At 40.6% G+C, this 21,455-nt stretch overlaps 1 long non-coding RNA gene across 1 annotated transcript; it reads right to left on the bottom strand.

Annotated features, from left to right (window-relative positions):
- Window positions 1-3,509: 3,509 nt before the first annotated feature.
- Window positions 3,510-4,344, bottom strand: LOC146813740 (uncharacterized). The gene is made up of 3 exons (XR_014962433.1): window positions 4,239-4,344; window positions 3,905-3,999; window positions 3,510-3,622 (listed from the first exon to the last, which is right to left on the bottom strand). It is a non-coding gene; the product is annotated as an uncharacterized LOC146813740 (long non-coding RNA).
- Between the last annotated feature and the right edge of the window lie 17,111 nt (window positions 4,345-21,455).

The following is a 21,455-nucleotide window of genomic DNA, read 5'->3' as shown; positions in this document are numbered from 1 at the left end:
CAATTACAACAATTTGCCAGCACAGAGGAGCCAACATTACATCGTGTTTACTGTGACGGAACCCTGACGAAGTCTTCGCCAAAACTTGCAGAATTCCAACATAACGCCAGTTGTTGTTATTGTACCATGACATCATGAATATATAACATATCATTTGTTTAATATGCTCTCATGGTTACAAATGAATTATCAAAACAATGTCAGTATCAATATATGCAATCGGTACACACGGAAATTTTGTAACAGCAGGTACAACATTTTTTTTTGGGGGGGGGGAAATATTTATTATTATTTGCATCGAACATAGCGGATTACAATCACATACAGTTTTCCGTTCATATAATATACAAGGTAGTGTCATAGAGTGAACAGAGTACAAGTACTTTCGCTTCACCACCTCTCCCATGAGATCTGCATGTGCAGTACATAAATATTCTCCCATGTATAACGTTGTCTGTTTGTCACTCAGTTCCGGATCAGATTCTTCAGGTGGAGGGGCGCATATGTTCCCTCGAAATGTGTTCCATTTCCCCCACACTCGCATCCATTTTTGGGGGCACCCTCTATTAATAAATACTGCCTTTACCGCTACCATAGCACTGTCTAGGTCACAACACCACTGCTGATAAGAGGGGACCGTCTGTGCTCCCCAATGTTGAGCAATTTTCTGTTTGGCCAGTGTGATACCCAGGGTCGCTCAGTCCGGCTCCGCGTGGTTAAGGTCTGTTGGCTCCCACACATTGAGTAGGCATCTCCGTGGTTCAGGGGGGACACTGAAGCCACACACTCGAGTGATCGCGACCATGACAGTCCTCCAATATTGTGCAATGTGGGGACAGTCCCATAATGTGTGGTAAAAGGTGCCCGCCAGCCCACAACCCCGAAGACACAGTGGTGTATCAGTCCTCCCTATTTTGTGGAGTGTGGTTCTGGTGTAGTATGTTCTATGCAATATTTTAAGTTGCACGAGCTTTAGTCTGGAGGGGATCGTCACCTCTCGCGGGGATGCTAGCACCTTCTGCCAATTCTGCTCGTCCATCTCTCCCACCTCCGCCTGCCATTTTTCTCTAAGGTTGTGTGTGGGATCTTTCTGATGATTAACCAATTTGCGATATGTTAGACAACTTGCTTTTTTAGTTAGATAGTCCGTTAATAAACGATCCTCGAGCGGCGAGGACTCGGGGAGATTAGTTCTCGGAGGTATGGCCTTCGTCAGTGCGTGCTTAATTTGCATGTATCGGTATTGCTCCGTCCCTGCCATCTGATACGTTGCCTGTAGCTGAGCAAAAGTGACCATCCTTGCCTTTTTCCACAGGTACCCAACCTTGGATATGCCTATTAGTTCCCAACGGGAGAAACCCTTACTTGTGCGCAGCTTGCCCAGCCTAGGGATGTCCCAGAGTGGCGTGTGTTGTGTTATCACTCCCTCCCAGCCAAGCACGAGCAGTGCCGTAAACCAGATGTGCACGGGGTGTGCCTTGGGGCCGATCAGTGCATGTTTGAGATTTATTATATAGTGCACCCAGGAGTCCATCCGTGCCAAGAGTGTGTCTATCCATACGCAATGCTGGCTCATCCTGTGGAGCGTGGAGCCATTGATTAACCACTATTCCGCCATCGTACCAACCCCATATTAGCTTGCACATCGCTATGCGGGGAGGCTTCTCTTCCCACAGGAGGTAGCCCACCTCCACCTCAATGGACTTGAAGTAGAAGTGAGAGACTGGGATAGGTGTGTTTTGCAGTGCGTATAAAAACCTGGGGAGAGACATCATTTTGAACAGAGCCGCTCTCCCCAATAGTGTCAAAGGCAAGGAGTGCCAGCATTTCACGTCACTGCGGAGCCTTTTCAGGGGTGGCAGTAGATTACGCTCAAAGAATTGTGTGAGGTGCGGCGTGATGTGTATGACAAGGTATTTAAACCCATCTTCTGCGATCTGTATCACAACCCCCGCAGGGCAGGCGTGGAGGAGGGCCCTAAAGTACATATAACACTGATTTTGCCCAGTTAATGGTATAGCAGGTACAACATTTGATGTATATTTGTGTCATTTTTTTGTAAACATATTTATTATCAAATAATGTTATCTCTTTTCTATAAAAAAAAATAAAGAAAAATATATATTTAATAAATAAATGTAATAATATCAAGATGACTGTGTGTTAATTCACTTGGTGTTCATCATACTGGAATTGTACTAGGTATTTTTACCCACTCTTGCATTGCTTTTTGCCCTCTTTTTTTCATTTCTATCAGAAAATTAACCACCTCTACATTTGAAGCCTCTTCAGGATCCAACCAACCAACCTCCTTGTACCAAGAAACCCATGTACTCCATATTCCCTTATATCTTCTTCTTGTTCCAGGTGCCCAAGACTCCTCGAGCAGTTCGACAGCCCTGCTCGAAAGTCCCTTAAAAACATTAAAATCTCCTGACACTACCCATACAAGAAGGGTCAACACCTTGTCCTGCACTAAAGGATGCTCTTCTCCATTCTTCAGTAAACCTTCAATTCCTGGAATCATAAATAGGAATTGCAAACACCAATTCCATCACTTATGGAGACCACACATGAAAACCCCAAAATTGCATCACCAACACTACCTGGCATTTTTCTGTTCTCACTTTCAAAAGAATCTCTGAATCATTGCAAATGGAGGAAAGGCATAGGCTCTCATCCCTTTGCAAATCTTTTGGAACGCATCTGGTATCCAACTGAAATATTTCTCTAATTGGAAGGTCAGTTAGGTGGCAAAAAAGATCCACTTCGAGAGGACCCCAATTTTTCTCTATTTTCCTCAAATACCACTGGTTCATCTTCCAATCGCTGTAATCCCTTATGTTCAGTGAATTTCTATTGGGTATCCTTTTCAATTGCCCTGGTAAGTACTCTGCCTTTACCTCTATCTTGTGTTCCCAACAAACATACCACAATTATGTCGCTAGCTCAAACAACCCACAGGTTCTGTTCCCTCCTAGTCGATTGATAGAGGCTACAGCTGACACATTGTCTGTCTTCATCAAAACTGTTTGACCTTTTCAAAACCTCCATGGAGCTACCACAAGCATATAATCCGGCTCTTAATTGCACTTAATCTATGTGCTTCATACACTCCTTTTCTGTCCATATTCCACTTGTCAGTTGCTCTCCTAACTGTGCCCCCAGCCTCTCAAGCTAGAATCGGTTTCCAAAACAAAGTCCGGGACACATCCTAAAATGACCCGACCATTCATTGCTTCCATATTGTGTAACCCACTAATTCAACTCCTTCATCACTTCCTAATTCAGCCCTATTCTGTCTCCATACCACATACCTTTCCTCAAAGCATCTCCATTTATGCTCTGTGATACACGATAATGCAGAGGACCTGGGAAAATTGTATGGATTGAAAATGATAACAATACTACCATCCAAGCTAAATCCCTTAACCCCAAATACAACACAAATGGGTTCAGCACCATTCACAGAGTAATTTAGAATTGTAAACAAATGTCCAAGACACGAGTGAGATATTCTTTGAGAAAGTTCCTTTCTTTATTTCATATTTTCTTGTGCATGATGAAGAATAGCCAAAAATAGCCAACGCGTTTCGTCTCCTACACAGAGACTTCTTCAGGGCTATTAAAAAAACACATATAGAATGCACTTTAGTTTAAAGAAAACTTAATATTCATACAAAATATAAAACAAATATTCAAAATACCAACAGAATAAGAAAAAACAAGAAAAAGCAATTACTATGTGATTTAACTTTTGTGTGGAAAAATATACAATGATTATTGATTGTATATTAGAGGGCCCACATGCTCATACAGCAGACATATATACACCCTATTCTTATAAACATTTTTTAACACCGGTCATTCAGCAAAGTTATTTAGGCAATGATTATTCGCATACCTTCAAATATCGATGTGAATAAGTTCTCTGTATATTCCAGATTATTAGCTGAGAGTTCCAATTTCAAAAACGCTTTCTTATAAGATGGTTTTTATCTAAAAGAGGGTAAATAGAAAGTGCAGCTAGTAACCGCTATGCTAACTGATGTCCAACCAGCATATCTATAAACTCGTGTATACACATCTTATGAGTCCATAACATGTATATATATATATACCACACTAGAGAGCAATGAATGGATAATCAATATATATCCATAAATGTCACGAAAACAGAAAATGAAATAAAACGTGACAAAAGAAAATTCATAACTTAGAGCAGCCATAGAACTCACCAGAGTATCGTGGTGGCCCATGATCATAGTCTGTTAGTTTGTGGATAATCAGGCGATCTACAGAGCAAGGTATGTTTAAATTATCTTCTCCGTAGGATATATCACCTATCAAAGAAACAGGTCGACGCAAATTTTAGACGCAATAAAATAAGAAGTAAACAGAAAAAAGCAAATATCCTTAACTGTTAAAATTGTCATGGCACTAGATAATATATGGTGCATTAAGCACAAGCATTATATGCATTATTTATCAATACGTTTCGTTTTTAAAAGAAAACGCAGATTCGCAACACACTAAACCAATTCAAACCATTTGTGACCACTTTGATCGTGTCGCTAGACGCCAATGTGTATATCGGCCTAGCGCATATTTCTGTGTTAGGATAATGGGTTTGACTAATCCTTAAATAAACTCACCAAAAGGGCACAATAACCCGTGTTTCTTAATGTGATCTATTGCAGTCATTAAGTCGGGCACATTTAGGGAAGCGTTCTTAAAGCACCACTTTGTAACTTACAAGTAAAAATCGGACATTTCACTCAATTTATGATCGCTTTTAACCGTATCACTGGATACCAATATAAGTAACGGCATAACGAACATTTCTGAAACAAACAGAAAGGTTTAGCTATTTCTTAGGTACACTCACCCGGAGGGCATGGTAGCCCGTGTTTCTCAATGTCGTCAGTTACACGCATTAAACCGAGCGCAATTACTGGAGCGTTTATAAATCCACCGCTTCCGTAATATGTGTCACCTGTTGGTTAATAGAAATCGACAAAGACCTTGAACACAGCAAGGTAATGGCGACGATGGCGGCCATCTTTAAATGGCAAAATACGCCAATTTACTGTGTTGCTCTACTACATTTATTTAAAATTACCGATTTGTATCAGTCCTTGTAAATTGAATAGTTGAAAGGCAAATATCAAGTTAAATACGAAATTATGTAGTCCAGTATTAGACGATAAAATAAATCGAGTTCTCGCAAATTATTAATACATTTATCCCAAGTTATAGGATAATGTTAACTCTATGAGAGTAGGGAAGATTATAATCCCAAAAGGACACATCTATAACATTTTAAGAAAGAACTGGGGTATGCTTGAGACTGTAAGTCTCCCTACTGACATTTTACCAAACAAGCCCAAAGTAGTCTACCGCAAAAACAAGACCCTCAAAAATATATTGAGTCCAAGTTATGTTAAAGATGCTCAAACCCCCATCACCACTTGGTTACCAGAAAGACCTATAGGTTTCTATACATGTGAGAGTTGCTGTGTGTGTAAATTCGGTTCAAACAAGCTTAAAAAATTTAAAGGGAGTCATCCAAGAGAATTTATCACAAATAGCTTTATCAATTGCAATACAACCTTCACTGTGTACATGATTACATGCTCTTGCCAAATGATATATGTTGGTAGTAGTATTCGCAGCTTAAAACTGCGAATCCAAGAACATGTGCGAGCAATAAGAAATCATGATGTGAAATATCCCATTGCTCAACACATATATCAAGATCATCCAAATGATAAGAACATTATCTTTTGTGGTATTGATCATGTTAAGATGCCGGAGAGAGGGGCCAATAGAGAATTACTATTACGACAACGTGAGGCATCTTGGATTTGCCGCCTTAGAGCAAACAGGTCTGGGCTCAATATTAATGATGAGTTACATCATTTCTTGTGATAAGAGTAAAATATGCCAGTAAGAATTAAGAGGGGATGCTAATTGTTGTTTTACAACTGACATAGCTATAACATCTATAATTATCTTCTCGATTGCTACCTCAACACTTAAGAAATTACTTTAATATCAGTTATTTCTGACCAAGTGATATGCTGTGTCTTCTTGCTTATCACTTTTCGATGGCGTCTTTGTTTCTATTTTGGACTCTGTCTTTTACTGTTCCTCGTGTTAAAACAAATCTAATGACAAAAAAATTTGTTTATTGTGGTCTTGCTTTGTTTTCTTCGCATTAGACCACTTTCGTCCATCTATGTCTTTGGTGTTACCAGAGACTTATATTTGCTGATGACTTCTATATAAGTCAACTCTAAAATAAACACTTGTTGACAGGTTTATACGTTAGTCAAATCGAAATAAAGCTGGTACCGGATTATATCTCTTTTAATTGATATTACAATGTAGTGTGTGTTACAGGTGATGTAAGCCTGTAATAATTTTACGTATTCCATTACTTAAATATGGCCGCCATTGTTTATATTTTTTTTATGGTCAAGTACTAATGTTGTCATTTACCCCCATAACTTATATTGGGCCATATATTATAAAGTGTTGTGTCCTTTTGGGATTATAATCTTCCCTACTCTCATAGAGTTAACATTATCCTATAACTTGGGATAAATGTATTAATAATTCGCGAGAACTCGATTTATTTCATCGTCTAATACTGGACTACATAATTTCGTATTTAACTTGATATTTGCCTTTCAACTATTCAATTTACAAGGACTGATACAAATCGGTAATTTTAAATAAATGTAGTAGAGCAACACAGTAAATTGGCGTATTTTACCATTTAAAGATGGCCGCCATCGTCACCATTACCTTGCTGTGTTCAAGGTCTTTGTCGATTTCTATTAACCAACAGGTGACACATATTACGGAAGCGGTGGATTTAAAAACGCTGCAGTAATTGCGCTCGGTTTAATGCGTGTAACTGACGACATTGAGAAACACGGGCTACCATGCCCTCCGGGTGAGTGTACCTAAGAAATAGCTAAACCTTTCTGTTTGTTTCAGAAATGTTCGTTATGCCGTTACTTATATTGGTATCCAGTGATACGGTTAAAAGCGATCATAAATTGAGTGAAATGTCCGATTTTTACTTGTAAGTTACAAAGTGGGTGCTTTAAGAACGCTTCCGTAAATGTGCCCGACTTAATGACTGCAATAGATCACATTAAGAAACACGGGCTATTGTGCCCTTTTGGTGAGTTTATTTAAGTATTAGTCAAACCCATTATCCTAACACAGAAATATGCGCTAGGCCGATATACACATTGGCGTCTAGCGACACGATCAAATTGGTCACAAATGGTTTGAATTGGTTTAGTGTGTTGCGAATCTGCGTTTTCTTTTAAAAACGAAACGTATTGATAAATAATGCATATAATGCTTGTGCTTAATGCACCATATATTATCTAGTGCCATGTCAATTTTAACAGTTAAGGATATTTGCTTTTTTCTGTTTACTTCTTATTTTATTGCGTCTAAAATTTGCGTCGACCTGTTTCTTTGATAGGTGATATATCCTACGGAGAAGATAATTTAAACATACCTTGCTCTGTAGATCGCCTGATTATCCACAAACTAACAGACTATGATCATGGGCCACCACGATACTCTGGTGAGTTCTATGGCTGCTCTAAGTTATGAATTTTCTTTTGTCACGTTTTATTTCATTTTCTGTTTTCGTGACATTTATGGATATATATTGATTATCCATTCATTGCTCTCTAGTGTGGTATATATATATACATGTTATGGACTCATAAGATGTGTATACACGAGTTTATAGATATGCTGGTTGGACATCAGTTAGCATAGCGGTTACTAGCTGCACTTTCTATTTACCCTCTTTTAGATAAAAACCATCTTATAAGAAAGCGTTTTTGAAATTGGAACTCTCAGCTAATAATCTGGAATATACAGAGAACTTATTCACATGGATATTTGAAGGTATGCGAATAATCATTGCCTAAATAACTTTGCTGAATGACCGGTGTTAAAAAATGTTTATCAGAATAGGGTGTATATATGTCTGCTGTATGAGCATGTGGGCCCTCTAATATACAATCAATAATCATTGTATATTTTTCCACACAAAAGTTAAATCACATAGTAATTGCTTTTTCTTGTTTTTTCTTATTCTGTTGGTATTTTGAATATTTGTTTTATATTTTGTATGAATATTAAGTTTTCTTTAAACTAAAGTGCATTCTATATGTGTTTTTTTAATAGCCCTGAAGAAGTCTCTGTGTAGGAGACGAAACGCGTTGGCTATTTTTCATCATGCACAAGAAAATATGAAATAAAGAAAGGAACTTTCTCAAAGAATATCTCACTCGTGTCTTGGACATTTGTTTACAATTCTAAATAACTCTGTGAATGGTGCTGAACCCATTTGTGTTGTATTTGATGTTAAGGATTTGTTCCTGATTAGGGAGTCTAGAGGGGAGTACTCCCTGGTTCGTAGCACCATATGAATTTCTAATAGAAATACTACTCATATGTCAGGTGCGGTATCTATGGCCTTCACCCTCTCTCTGTTGCTTTAAAAATAAATCCCTTAACCCGTTCCCCGCTCATGACGGAACCACTCCATCATGAGCCACGGGTGCGCTGTGCTCATGACGGAGTGGTTCCGTCATGCTGCGGCCGCTCCTCCCACGCGGCGCTAATTCCCCGCCTGTGTGGGCGATTAGCGCAGTGGGTGGAGTCATGACGGAACCACGCCGTCATGAGCACAGCTCACCCGTGACTCCCCCCCCACCCCTCTACGAGAGGTAGTGATTATCCCGATACCGAAACCTGGCAAAGATCCGACCTTATGTGGATCATACCGGCCTTTGTCATTATTGAATTTGGATCATAAAATTCTAGCTTAAATGATTGCCTTACGCTTAGCTTGTTACTCGACAAGATAATATCACCGGTACAATCTGGATTTGTCCCCCACAGGTCCACAGCCTTAAATCTTAGAACTCTTTTTGCCACCATCAACAGGATTGACCGACAGACCCTTGCGGCCGCGGTACTCTTAGATGCCGAAAAGGCTTTTGACTCCTTAGAGTGGCCTTTCTTCTTAGCAGTGATGGGGAAAATGGGCATGCCGAAGGGCTTTATCGAACTTACCGCACTTCTTTACGTTTCTCCCATTGACACAAGGCACCAGACAGGGGTACCCGCTGTCTCCATTGTTGTTCATTGTAGCCATGGACCCGTTGGTCAGACATTTACAGGAGAAACATTTGCACCGCGGGCTCCAATTGAACAAGGGGCCTTTATTAATATCGTTATACGTGGACGATGTGCTCCTATATGTCGTAAACCCCAGGACAATCTAGTTCATTTAATTAGGGAAATTATAAGTTTTGGTGGCTTCTCTGGTTTAGCAATAAACTGGGGGAAATCTGAGATATTCCCATTGACAGCCAAATGGAATTGTGAATTCCCGTTGAAGTGGTGTGAGGACACGACTAAATACTTGGGAATTCGTTTACATGCGGAGTCATTTGCTTGAATTATGGTCCAGCTATCTATACCCTGGAGCAACAAGTGGAACGCTGGATTCAGTTGCCTCTGTCCTTAGCTGGCAGGGTGGCACTGATCAAAATGATCGTGCTCCCTAGATTTTTATACTTATTTCAAAATATACCTATTCCACTCCCTAACAAATTCTTTCTTACATTGCGTTCACATCTTCTTAGACTTACTTGGGGTGGGAAGAGGGCCAGCGTTTAATAAATAAATAAATAAAATAAAGAGTTTCGTGGGACGTATTGACTCTCCCCTATGAAAGGGGTGTTTTGGGGGTGCCGAACTTTCACATTTATTATTTAGCTGCACAGCTTAGCTATGCTCACTCCTGGTACCATCCGGACGTGCGCATCTCCTATTCTAAATTGGAAGCTGATTTGGTCAGCCCGATCCCACTAAATGCGAATCTACCCAAAGGGTTTCCTAGAGACCCTGTTGACATTCAAACGGTCTCCACTACTAGTTGGGCCTGGCATAAACAGGCTACAGTTACAGGGGGGCATAAACTATACTCATCTGCTTTTCCAATTGCCAACAACCCTTGGGTGCCCATTACTGAAGAGTAGATTGTCCAAAGACCACTCACTCGATACGCATTACTCACTTTTGGCGATCTGTTCGCGAACAGACAGATGTTCCATAGCGAGGAAGATGCCCGGTTTTTTAATGTTTCCTTCATGGACAGATTCACGCTAAACAGATTACGTTGTGCTCTCTGGGCATTATTGCCTGAATACCCCTTAGAGACAGAATCCTTTTTACCACTGACCACCTTCATCAACAGTGGGCAGAGAGACCATTTAATTTGGAAATTGTACAAGTCCTCTATGGCACTCTTACCTGCCAGAGACACTAAAATCCGGGAAGTTTGGGACCCGATTGACAACGACCAATGGCCATTCTGCTGCTCGAAAAATAAGGAAGTGTCATTAAATAGCAAGCATAAATTGCTGCATTTCAAGTTTCTGTGGAGAGCCTACATGTCCCCGGCGAAACTTCACTCCATTGACCACTCCAGACCACACACATGCCCTAAATGTGGGGCTTTGCATGCTGACTTTGCCCACGCCACAAATGGCTTTGCTGGGTTATGTCCGCAACATCCCTAAAAAGCTGCGTAGATACATCTCAATGGCGCTATTACTGGCGAAAAGGGAAATAGCTGTGGCCTGGGGAAGCAGGAGAGTCCCCACTTTAAAAGCATGGTTAAGTAGCTTAATTTATTGCAATACTAACAATGATTTATTTGCCTCTACACTACCTATGACCTCTAGACCTAAAGACATCTGGGGGCCCCTGAAAGCATATCTCTTGGAAATTGCGCAATCCTCGTCATCACAATCTCCAGCTGGGATAGTTCCTATTGGAGTGGGTTAGTTTTCCAGGAGACTAGATTGTACTTGTTTTTTCAGAGGTTTACCTGTAAGTAGTTACTGTGTCCTTTGATTTCAGAAGTCTTGCTGTGCATAGAGATGGGGTTCATAATTGCTTAGGGCAGGTGTCAAGAGTTGTTATGGTGTAATATGCTTTTTCTGACATCAAATGTTGCGCTGTGAATAAGTACCCGATGATTGTATTTTGTTGAAAATTATAATCTAAAAAAAACAAAAAAACGTGTATCTCAAACAATAAATTCCCTTCATCTTGAAATGTCTGTACATAAAATATATGTTTAAATCCCTCAGATTTATTACTTGTCTCCATCACTAAAAAGTTAATGCTCACATAATTCCTGGCACTTTCCTCTATACGCCCTATTGCACCTTTTCGTACCATGGAATCCCTCCCTAAAATCACTACAGATTTTTGCTCTTTTGTTAAACTTAATTCGCTTTGTTCCTTTACCTGATGCGGTTGCGCCACAAACTCTTCTTCGTAACCTTGTACAGCCTTTAATAACCATCGATCTTGTGTTCTCTTTTTCCATTCTTCCACATAATGTCTTAATCTACCCCCTACTTTTCCTTGGGAGCCAAAAATAGTCTGTACTCACCTTGTGATCCTGAATAGCTCTGGCCCTGCCCACCCACGTGCAAATCTTCCTCTTCCTGACCGACCTGCTCTTCCTCTACTTGGGTAGTTTGAAGAGGTTTGATAACGTCTCTTACCCTCTCTGCATAGATTGTTATAAGGTACCTTTGCATTCCTCGGCCAGTTGAAAGGCCCGTTCTACTGGCCTTCCAAAAATATCTCCTCCGAAAACCTCTCTCATGTTTACCTGTGCCTTACGCTAGGCAGTAAATGTAGAAACATACTTTCCTAAACTCTTAACCAAGCCGTCTTCAAATAATAAACCCTTCACATTTTCACTTGGTTCTTTCTCAGCTGTATCCTTCAGTTTAGGACTAATCTTCATCAAAATGGCTTACTTTCTGTCTGCCATTTAAACCTGCATTTATGTCCCCCCCCTCACAAAGTAAATATTCGCTCTCTAACTCCATCCACAGAGTAACTCTAGGTGCCTCCTCTGCCGTGTCAAAGATCCTTGCTGTAGGCCCTAGAAAATCCAATACCTTATCTTGGCACGGTTTTAATGAACTTTACAGACCTTTGCATGGGTCTCCACCCAATCGAAATATAAAGCTAATCATTTCTGGATCCAAATTTGGTGTGCAACAAACTTTCTCGTTAATTACAGGCTGTGAGCACTCATTTCTCAGAACCCTTCTCACTTTCTTATCTAGGGGGTTTTTCACCCACTGCTTAAAGAACTTGCTCACATGCTCCACTGGCCACCAGTCACCACCCCTTGGGTGCCTTATAGTATATGGTGAAAACATCTCCTCTCCTAAAGGATTACTTAAAAACATATGGAAATGTAATTATTTTTTATCTGAATGTAAATATCCTGTATCAAATGGACTTATTTAATTTTTTAATATTCTCTCCCAATCGATAAATTGCATTTTTCATGTATGTATGTTGTTGCTTTTATGATATAGTATTTATCGAAATAAAGCTTTGATGATGATGATGATTACTTAAAATCTCTTTTGAGGTAGCACTCATTATTCTCAAATGCAGCACTGAATTTGTCATCCTGCTGAATATCAAACACATACTCATCATATTCCTAATTGTCATCAGACATAGGGCCTTACCCCAACTCCATTTCATAAAATTCATCATCCTGTGTCTCGCTTTGGACACCTTTGCTTTGCGTGCCACTTTGGCCACCCTTCTTTGTTTTTGGAATTTAATCCATCCTTTCCTTTTTTTAACATGGTTATGCCTTCTAAATGTTTACTCTTTCTTAACTCTTTTCCTCCTCTCCCACTATTAGTATTTCCTCTTTTTCTGATAAGGAGCAAAATTCATCATCTGACCCAACGTCCTTTCTTTACTCAATCTTCAAAATACTATCAATTGTTCCCTTAACCTGTGCTTTCATTTCATGTTGAATTCATTTTCTAATAACTTCCTAACTTATCTTTGACCCAAATATTTCCAAACTTTCATGTCCTGAATCCATACCTATAACTTAACCTAGAAAACCTCCAAACTATATCAGACAAACACAAACCTATACCAAGAAATAAACTGAAAAATCTACAGTAAAACCTGAATAATTATCAAATAAACTTTCTTCTAACCTTAAACCACCTCTCTCCTGAGCAACAGTCTTTTTCTGGCCGACTGACGTTTAGTAACAGTGACTTTTAGAGTGCTTACGTGCTATTAGTTAAATAACCTAATGCACCCCAAGCCAAAAGGGCCTCTGTCTCGAAAGATCTTGGGCGGGGCATCACTTGTATGGTCCCTGCATACAGGATTTAATTACTTCAATGCATGTCTGATGTGAGCAGTCTCTCGCAGTATCGCACGGGAGACTAGTACAATTTCAACAATGCTGGTGCTCAGGAAGCGGCTCAAGACTCGCGCTACACCCTCACATGCAGGCCAGTGCCATTACTCCGTAACAGCCTCACACCAAGGTCCCGGCTCTCCATAACCTCTGGTAACTATACACAAGTTATCAATACAGTATTAACTTGTATTTAAGTGCTACACACAAACTAGATCTTTTAGAGATGCATAATCAAATTCAAATGAACAAACCCGCAGAAGATTTTAAAGCAGACTTTTCGGAAGAGCAAGTAGAAGCTACAATTAAAAAACTGAATTTAACTCGGGCCGCAGGGCCGGATAATCTCCCAGCGTTAATATTAAAATCTAATACAAAATGGTGGGCAAGGTTCCTATCCCAGCTATTTCAAGTAGTATTAATAGAAGGTAAAATGCCATCAAACTGGAAGGGCGCAATAAAAAGGCCTATTCATAAAAAAGGCAGTATGGGTGAACCCCAAAATTATAGACGGATAAACCTCCTGGATATAGGAGAAAAGGTATTTGCAAAACTAGTCTTAAATAGACTAAATACCTGGGTCAATGAGTGTGCAATAATACCTGTGGAACAGGGAGGGTTCAGAGAAGGACACTCTACAATTGACCATTGTTTCTCCCTATGGGCATTGGCAAGGAAGTCGACGGAACAGAACGGAAAGCTCTGTTGCTGCTTCGTTGACTTCCGCGCCGCCTTTGATTCTGTGGACCGGGAATGTCTCTGGGAACTACTAATTAATAAAAATATCCCAAAAGACCTGCTGACCATACTAAAAGAACTACATAGGGGCACCTGGGCCCAAGTAATTAGGGACACGGAGGGGTCACTAACACCAAAAATACCAATTGAAAATGGCCTAAGACAGGGCTGTGTACTCGCCCCCCCAGTTATTTTCCATATTTCTATCTGACCTACCTGAGGGCTTAGAAGTGGAGGGCAGTGCAAGCCCCAGGATGAATGGCAAAAAGGTACCGTGCCTCTTATATGCGGATGACCTGGTAATAGTAGATCAGACGGAAATAGGCCTTCAAAGGAAGCTGAAAATTTTTAAGGAATACTGTGAAATGAAGTTTTTAACGGTAAACCTAGATAAGACGAAAATGTTATGCTTCGGGAAAAAAGCGATTAAGTTTAATTGGTTTTTAGGTGACCTTAAATTAGAATCTGTAAATGAATACCGTTATCTAGGTGTGTGTGGTTCGATAAAACATTAAACTGGCACACACACCTTGAAGCCCAAAAAGCGAAGGCACTTACAACAATTGCCGGGCTAAAAATGTTTAATCGTGACTATGGGGATATGTCCCATCGTCCTTTACTAAAGGCTTTCAATGCAATGATACCATCGCAAGTACTCTATGGAGCAGAAATCATTTATTTGAGCGGTAAAGATTTCTGGGACCTGGAGGAAGGAAAATGCCTGAAAAATCTTCTATCACTGCCCCCATCAGCAATGATCCAAGCATTAAGATTAGAAATAGGAACAATGGCGTGGGGAGTACAAGTACAAGTAGCAGCGATTAGATTCTGGAAACGCCTGGTGAATGATAATGGACAAAAAATTGCACATTTGTGTCGTAATGAGATTCAACAAAGTAATTTAAGTTGGGGAAAAAGATGTAATAAGAAAGTAGTACAGGCCGCTGAGAATACAAAAGTGGTCTTATGTCGAGCGTCACTCAAGATAGATTGCACAAAAAGAGAGTTAAAGTATAAAGGCCAAGAAGTCTCAAAAAGGGCAGACAAGGAATACCTAAGTAAGAAAAAATCAGTAAAGTTTATGATGAACTCCTGGGCAAATGAAAATTGGTTCCCCTATTTGGATATCTTACCAAACCCATGGTATAGACAGGAGATCTTAAGGTTCCGCATTGGGATTAACCCTTGGCTAATAAATAAAGGAGCTAAAAATAAAATGCTCGATCACAGAGGGTGCTGTAAATGTAACCTGGGAACAAAAGCAGACTCAGTGCATATCCTGCTGGACTGTTTAACTATCCTAGAGAAACGCAAACTCTGGCTACGCCCAATATTTGTAAAATATGGCATAAGAAACCGGGCACAAGCGATCGATATCATCACAGAAATGCCGAACATAGAAATTGCAATCGCTTTGGGGAAGTTCATAAAGGCTGTACAGAGTTTTATAATAAATTAGAACTGATATTTTAGAATTTTATAACGAAATATTTTTATATCTTGTCTAGAACCGGTTTTATAATTGTGTAGGGAGTAGACCCACCAATAAAGAAGTGAGTTTTATTTATTAATTGACTTGCATATAGGTCGAGAGGAGTTTAATCTGGTTTCAATTTGGTTTGAATATTTAATTGGTAAAATTGTTTTTGAGATTGTTGATGTGAACTAATTTTGAATTGTACTAATTGTTTTGTATTGTTTAAAGATTATGATCTAAATAAACATACCTTTGACTTGACTTGAAATACAAATGAATTCAATTGTTCTAAATTACCCTTATGAAAATTAAACTTCCTACTATATCCAAAACCTAAATGATGCTTCTGTAAATTAGAAGCTTAACAAGCACACACATCCAGTCAAGTAATGAAAACACACTTCAACTATTCATTAGTGGTACCTATCTTATCAGGAGCAGCATTTAAAAGAGGAAGAGTGTTCAATGAGGGAAATATTTATGGACTGTGGTGTTCTAGTTCTAGATGGAAGTTTTATTGTTTGTAAGTTCTTTAAAGCTGCTGCAGGATTGGCAAGTAAAAGATTGATGCATAATGGTAGCCGTTGGTCTTGAAATGAAATCAGCTGACCGGGTGACGCTGCTGTTGGAAGTAGATGTTTTACTCAGAATGTCAGACATTATTCTTCCATGGCTGAGAAAGATATTCTTAATATATAGAAAATGTGCTTTCATTGTAGCTTCTTGAGAACCTTTCATAAACTCTACAAGAACAGCATGAGAGAAAACTGGTTCCCCTCAAACATGGTTTATCAAATCCCAGCAGAGTACCAGCACTTTTTTTTTTTAAATTTTAATAGAATTTTATTGATATTTTGTCATATACAAAAACCATAAAAACAAATACAAATAACATAAAACATGCACTTTGTATCGCATGATGTTACAGGGCAGTTCACGTTGGTTGTGCTAGTTGAGGTACAGTTTTTTGTTTCCTTTTTTGGCTGCCCCCCACCCTCTGTTCACGTAAAGGTCACAGGAAGTACAGCTAGGGACAGGGACCAGAGCGGAGAGAGAGAGAAGCCTGCTCGCCTTTGTCTAAAAAGGGTTGGTATCCGAGTCGTTAAACTAGACACCTTCAAGGTGGGTCATAGGGGTCTAAGTATTTGTATTTGGAGGTGTCTTTCCAATTATTTAGAACCATCTTTACACCTGCTGTTATTAGGAGATCAAGTAAGTCGCTGTCTTGTTGTGGGACTGCCTCTGTCCTAACAGAGGCCGTTACCAGGGTGGCAAACTCCGTTTTAAGGGAACATCCTAACATGTCGTTTAAAAAGGCAAAGATCTTCTCCCAGTATGATTTGACTTTGGGACAGTGATATATGAGGTGGGCCAGATCCCCCCTTCCGCTATTACAATTCCAGCACTGGTCATTGGTGTTCAAACCTAGGTTTGCCAGGCGCGCTGGGGTCCAGTGTAGTTTGTGTAGCGTCAAAAATACTATTAGGAAACTAGGGTCTAAGAGAAAAAATTTTATAGACCTGCCCAAGTTCCAATCCCCACTACTAACTCAATTATACACACAAACAAGAACTGGGGGTCTATTAACAAACAGCACTGAAGAAAAGAGAGAAGGAAGTTGGTGCATAGGAGCAATCCCGAACAGTCCTAGAACAGAGCATGGATCACCATCAATCTCACTCATAGGATGGAGCATGGAATTGGAACATACTAGTTCTCTTGGTCATTCATATCATTTGCTCATCCAACTAATAACAGAGGTATGTCTCTTGATCATAGAGACTGCCTCAATAGTTAGAAGCTCTATTGCTCATTTGGGCTGATGGATATTGACCACACAAGCAAATCAAGAGATCAATGTGTCAATGTAATCCTATATAGTGCAGTGCAAAAAAATCAGTGAAAAGTAAAAAAGGTTGTGTAGAGAGAAAAATCCTAAATATTCCATTCACTTCGCACACCTTGACTAAAAAAGTGTGACAAAATTATAGCAGTGCTTCCTAGTGACTGCTATACGTAGGTCGACATGTTTCAGCCATCTGGGTATACTACCCACGGCTTTCTTCAGGACCTGTGTCTATCTAAAACATGCTACTGCAATCAGTTATCACACTGAAAAAACAACTCCAAGAAATGTGAAAAATAATCAAGGTTGGAATTAATACAACCTCAGTAGATCCTAATCCTCTGGAGGCCTCCCACCCTGCTCAAATAGACTCGGGGCAACGACGGACAGAGCGGGGCCTCCTTCACCTGAGACAGGATCCAGGGTAGGTGAGGTGCAATCCCAGGTCACGTTGGGTGATGTTTGCACCGTGTGATCCAGAGGATTAGGATCTACTGAGGTTGTATTAATTCCAACCTTGATTATTTTTCACATTTCTTGGAGTTGTTTTGTCACGCTTCACTACTGGCAGTGTGATAACTGATTGCACTACCCCCCCCCCCCCCCCCCCCCCACCCCCCAGACCCCCTCTCCCGCAACCTACACATAGAATTCTGGACATGCGACAATATGGTTCCGTATGACCATGCATCTGTGGCGTTATTCACTCTAGTCCAAAAGCTAAGCGCATCTTGTCTAGCATGCTAAGTTCCCCTCCTGAGCAATACGGGCGTTCCCACACTGTTAATACAAACACATTTATGCAATACTGTAGTAATGATCTTAGAAAGGATATTAGCATTTATGTTGTTCTCGTATAAGTCTTATTTGTCTTCGCATTGTTTTATTTGTTGGCGCGCTCTGTTAGCGACCCAAATCCAAGGCGTTCAAAGCCCCCCGATGTGGCGGTTTTAAAATCCAAGTCCAGGTCCTTCCCTGAGGTAGTTTCGGCCATTGAGGTAGCAATGTGTGAGAAATAGCGGCCTGTCTGAGGTAGATCATGAGGTAGATCGTGAATGTTTGAGTAGTAGTGGAGAATGACCGCAAAGCCAGAATTTTGAGATGACATACATTCATTCATTCCCCCCTAGATCTGGCGAGGCTCTCCTCTTGTTCGCGCTTGCTTGGGAGAATTCCATTTCTTGCTGAGTCGGACCTTGTAGATAACTCGACAGGTCATTGGGGTCTTTGAAGACGTGCGTTCTGCCTTTGTCGGTGATTCTGAACTTCGTAGGGCCTATGAATGAGAAGAGGATATTTTGCTTCCTTAATCTGTCTCTCTGGGCCAGAAATCCTTTCCTTACATCCACTGTGTGCTTGGAGTAGTCTTGGGTAAGGATGATTTTTTGGCTGTTCCACTGCAGATTCTGTTTTTTTCCTGGCCACTGCGAAGATGGCTTTGGTGTGTTGTAATATGAGAGGCTTGCATATTATGGGGCGTGGTGTGTTCTTATTTGATGTTTTGAAGGCTGGAACTCTGTATGCCTTGTCTAGCTCCAGCGGGAGATCAAACTTAATGTTAGTAATTATAGGGATCATGTCTTGTAGGAAGGCGATGTACGACCCGCTTTTCTCCTCTTCCCCCTCGGCGACCCCTAGTATTCTGATGTTCCCCCTCCTGTTACGATCGTCTAATTCTGCTGTTTGCCTTCGGAGCATTGCTGTGGTTTTGGAAAGTTCTAGCAGAGTCTTGTTAGTCTTTTGTTCGCTATCTTCCACATCACTCACCCTCTGCTCCACTTCTGTTAGTCTATTGTTCGCTGCATGTATACCCGCTCTGACCACCATCAATTCCAGCTGGATAGCATCTGTGGTTTGTTTAAGTCGATTTTGCTAGGTCATGTACTTCCGCCAGTTTTTTTTCAAAATCATATCCAGCGTGCTGTTGATATCCGGTCTTTGTTTGATAGGGAAGTCAAGAGTGTCACTCTTATTCTTTTTGGGCTGCTGCGCGAGTGTTCCGTCATTGCCAGCCACGACTACTAGCCCTCTTCTCTCCTGCTGTAGGCTGAGCCTTCCTCTGACTTTCCGCTCTATGGTTGGTTCTCTTGTGATCCCCCCTTGTTGACACTTAGTTATCACTTTTGTCCGTGGTTAAAGTACTGTGTCGGAGACGTTGGGCTGATGTTGTGTCTGAAGGTCTTGTAGACTGTGCTTCCCCCAATGAACTCTGGATCACCCTGTATGTTGGTTTTTACGCCGACTGAACTGCGTGAGTGAACTGTTTGATGCTATCTTCTAGACCTTGTTGCATTATATATTTTTTCATTTTTTAAGCTTAGTTGCTTCTAGTTCTTCCACGTTATGCACCCCACTGAGTATTGATCTGCGCGCTCACCTTGTTCATGTCGTATCTGACTATTTGGGGCCACTGCTACACCTTTCTAATTTCGCGTTGCTGTGATCTTATGTGTGGCCGCGATAGCAGAACTGGGGTCTTTCCAGTCTCTCTGTGGTTTGTATGCCTTGCCGGATTTGTTTCCCTTGTTGTGGCTGATTGATGGTTTCTTGCTGAGTCAGCGTGTAACCCCGGATGCAGATTTTATGTATTCCTTCTCCCGCTAAGATCACGATGCCCTCATTAAGATGTAGCGAGAAATACTCCTTTGGCGTAGTTTCCCTTAGCTTTGCTATCTTGCTCTTGACCAGTATGCCAATTGTGGAGGTTTTTATTATTATTTCTTATTATATGTATTTTTATTTTTTCCAATCTGTGGCAATGGTAATTACTGATGTCTTTCTTTCGTTTTCTTGCGCTTGCTTTAGTTTCAATAGCCCCCTTACGTCAGCCTCTTTAGCTGCAAAATATCGCGTTCTCCCGGCTCTGCTGAGAGTGCACTCTATTGAAGCACTCTGCCTTATGTTACTTTATTGTCCCCCCACCTCACAGACAAGGCCTCTATATAATCCAAGTTGTTTGTCTGGCGGAGCTAAGATGGCGGCAACAAACCAGTCTGTGACACACATTCCAATGGGGACCACCTTCCCAGGGCCTGCAATGGCTGCCACAACATGCATCTTTGTTGTGGCCAGCCAATCAAGGGAGATCCCTTTGGCCTCTTGGGGTCAGGGCATTCTCCTCTTTTCCCCTTATATTTTGTTCCTAATTTATTTTCAGAACGCAGGGGCCATGTCCGAGTCCTGTAATGGCTGCCACAATATATTTTTCAGGTTGTGGGTAGCCAATCAGGATTGACCAGTCCCCTTTAAAGAAGCATATCCGAGCATATCTGGGCACTAACAAGCCAGATACTTCTATCTTTTAAACTTTTCATGCCCAACTTAAGCTCCTCTTTAAACCCTAATGTCCCAAAAAATGGCTCAACAGATTTACACCAAATCCCAAAGAACACGCTTTTTGAGTAAAGTTCTAACTTTTTGCCAAATTTGGTTTAATTCTGTTTTGTTGTTTTTCTGTAGCTATGACAGAAACTTCCTAAAGAAGTTATGATGGGAAATCAATGTTTCGGGACTCGCCTTGCCCCCAACCTTCTCTTTGCCTCTACTTATGGTTCGGCACAAAACTTTCCAAAGTGGAGCTAAGGAGGATGAACTTTTTTTGGGAGAAGTTTTGTGAAGATTTGCCAAATAATGCCAAAGTTATTAGCAAAACAAAAAACACTCTTCCTATGGAAACTCTGCCCTAACTATAACCACACAGTGGAGACTGTGGCTGTGTAATATAAAACGTTGGGCTATGGTTCTCTGGATTTTAACAGCTACTTAAGGAGATACACTCAAACTAGCTGTTCTGCGAGAATTCTGGCTAAAAATCACTCATGAGCAGTTCCTAATGAGATGTCCACATATACATTTTATGGACATTTCATGGAAAAATCTAAATTACTTTCACAAGCCCCCGCCCAATGAGGGCGAGAACGGTCTGCTACCACTGGATTTACTCCAATCAGTGTGCAGAATCAGTAATGAAATAATTGTGATGTTCCACTTACAGCACTGAAGTTGTTTCCAGTCAAAGTAAAGGCGCACTATTCAAGATTACCGGTACTTTTGTAAAAACA

Source organism: Triturus cristatus, chromosome 6 (assembly GCF_964204655.1).
Source record: "Triturus cristatus chromosome 6, aTriCri1.1, whole genome shotgun sequence".
Lineage (NCBI taxonomy): Eukaryota > Metazoa > Chordata > Amphibia > Caudata > Salamandridae > Triturus > Triturus cristatus.
The sequence above is the reverse complement of the archived record's forward strand: the minus strand, read 5'-3'. Positions and strand labels throughout refer to the sequence as shown.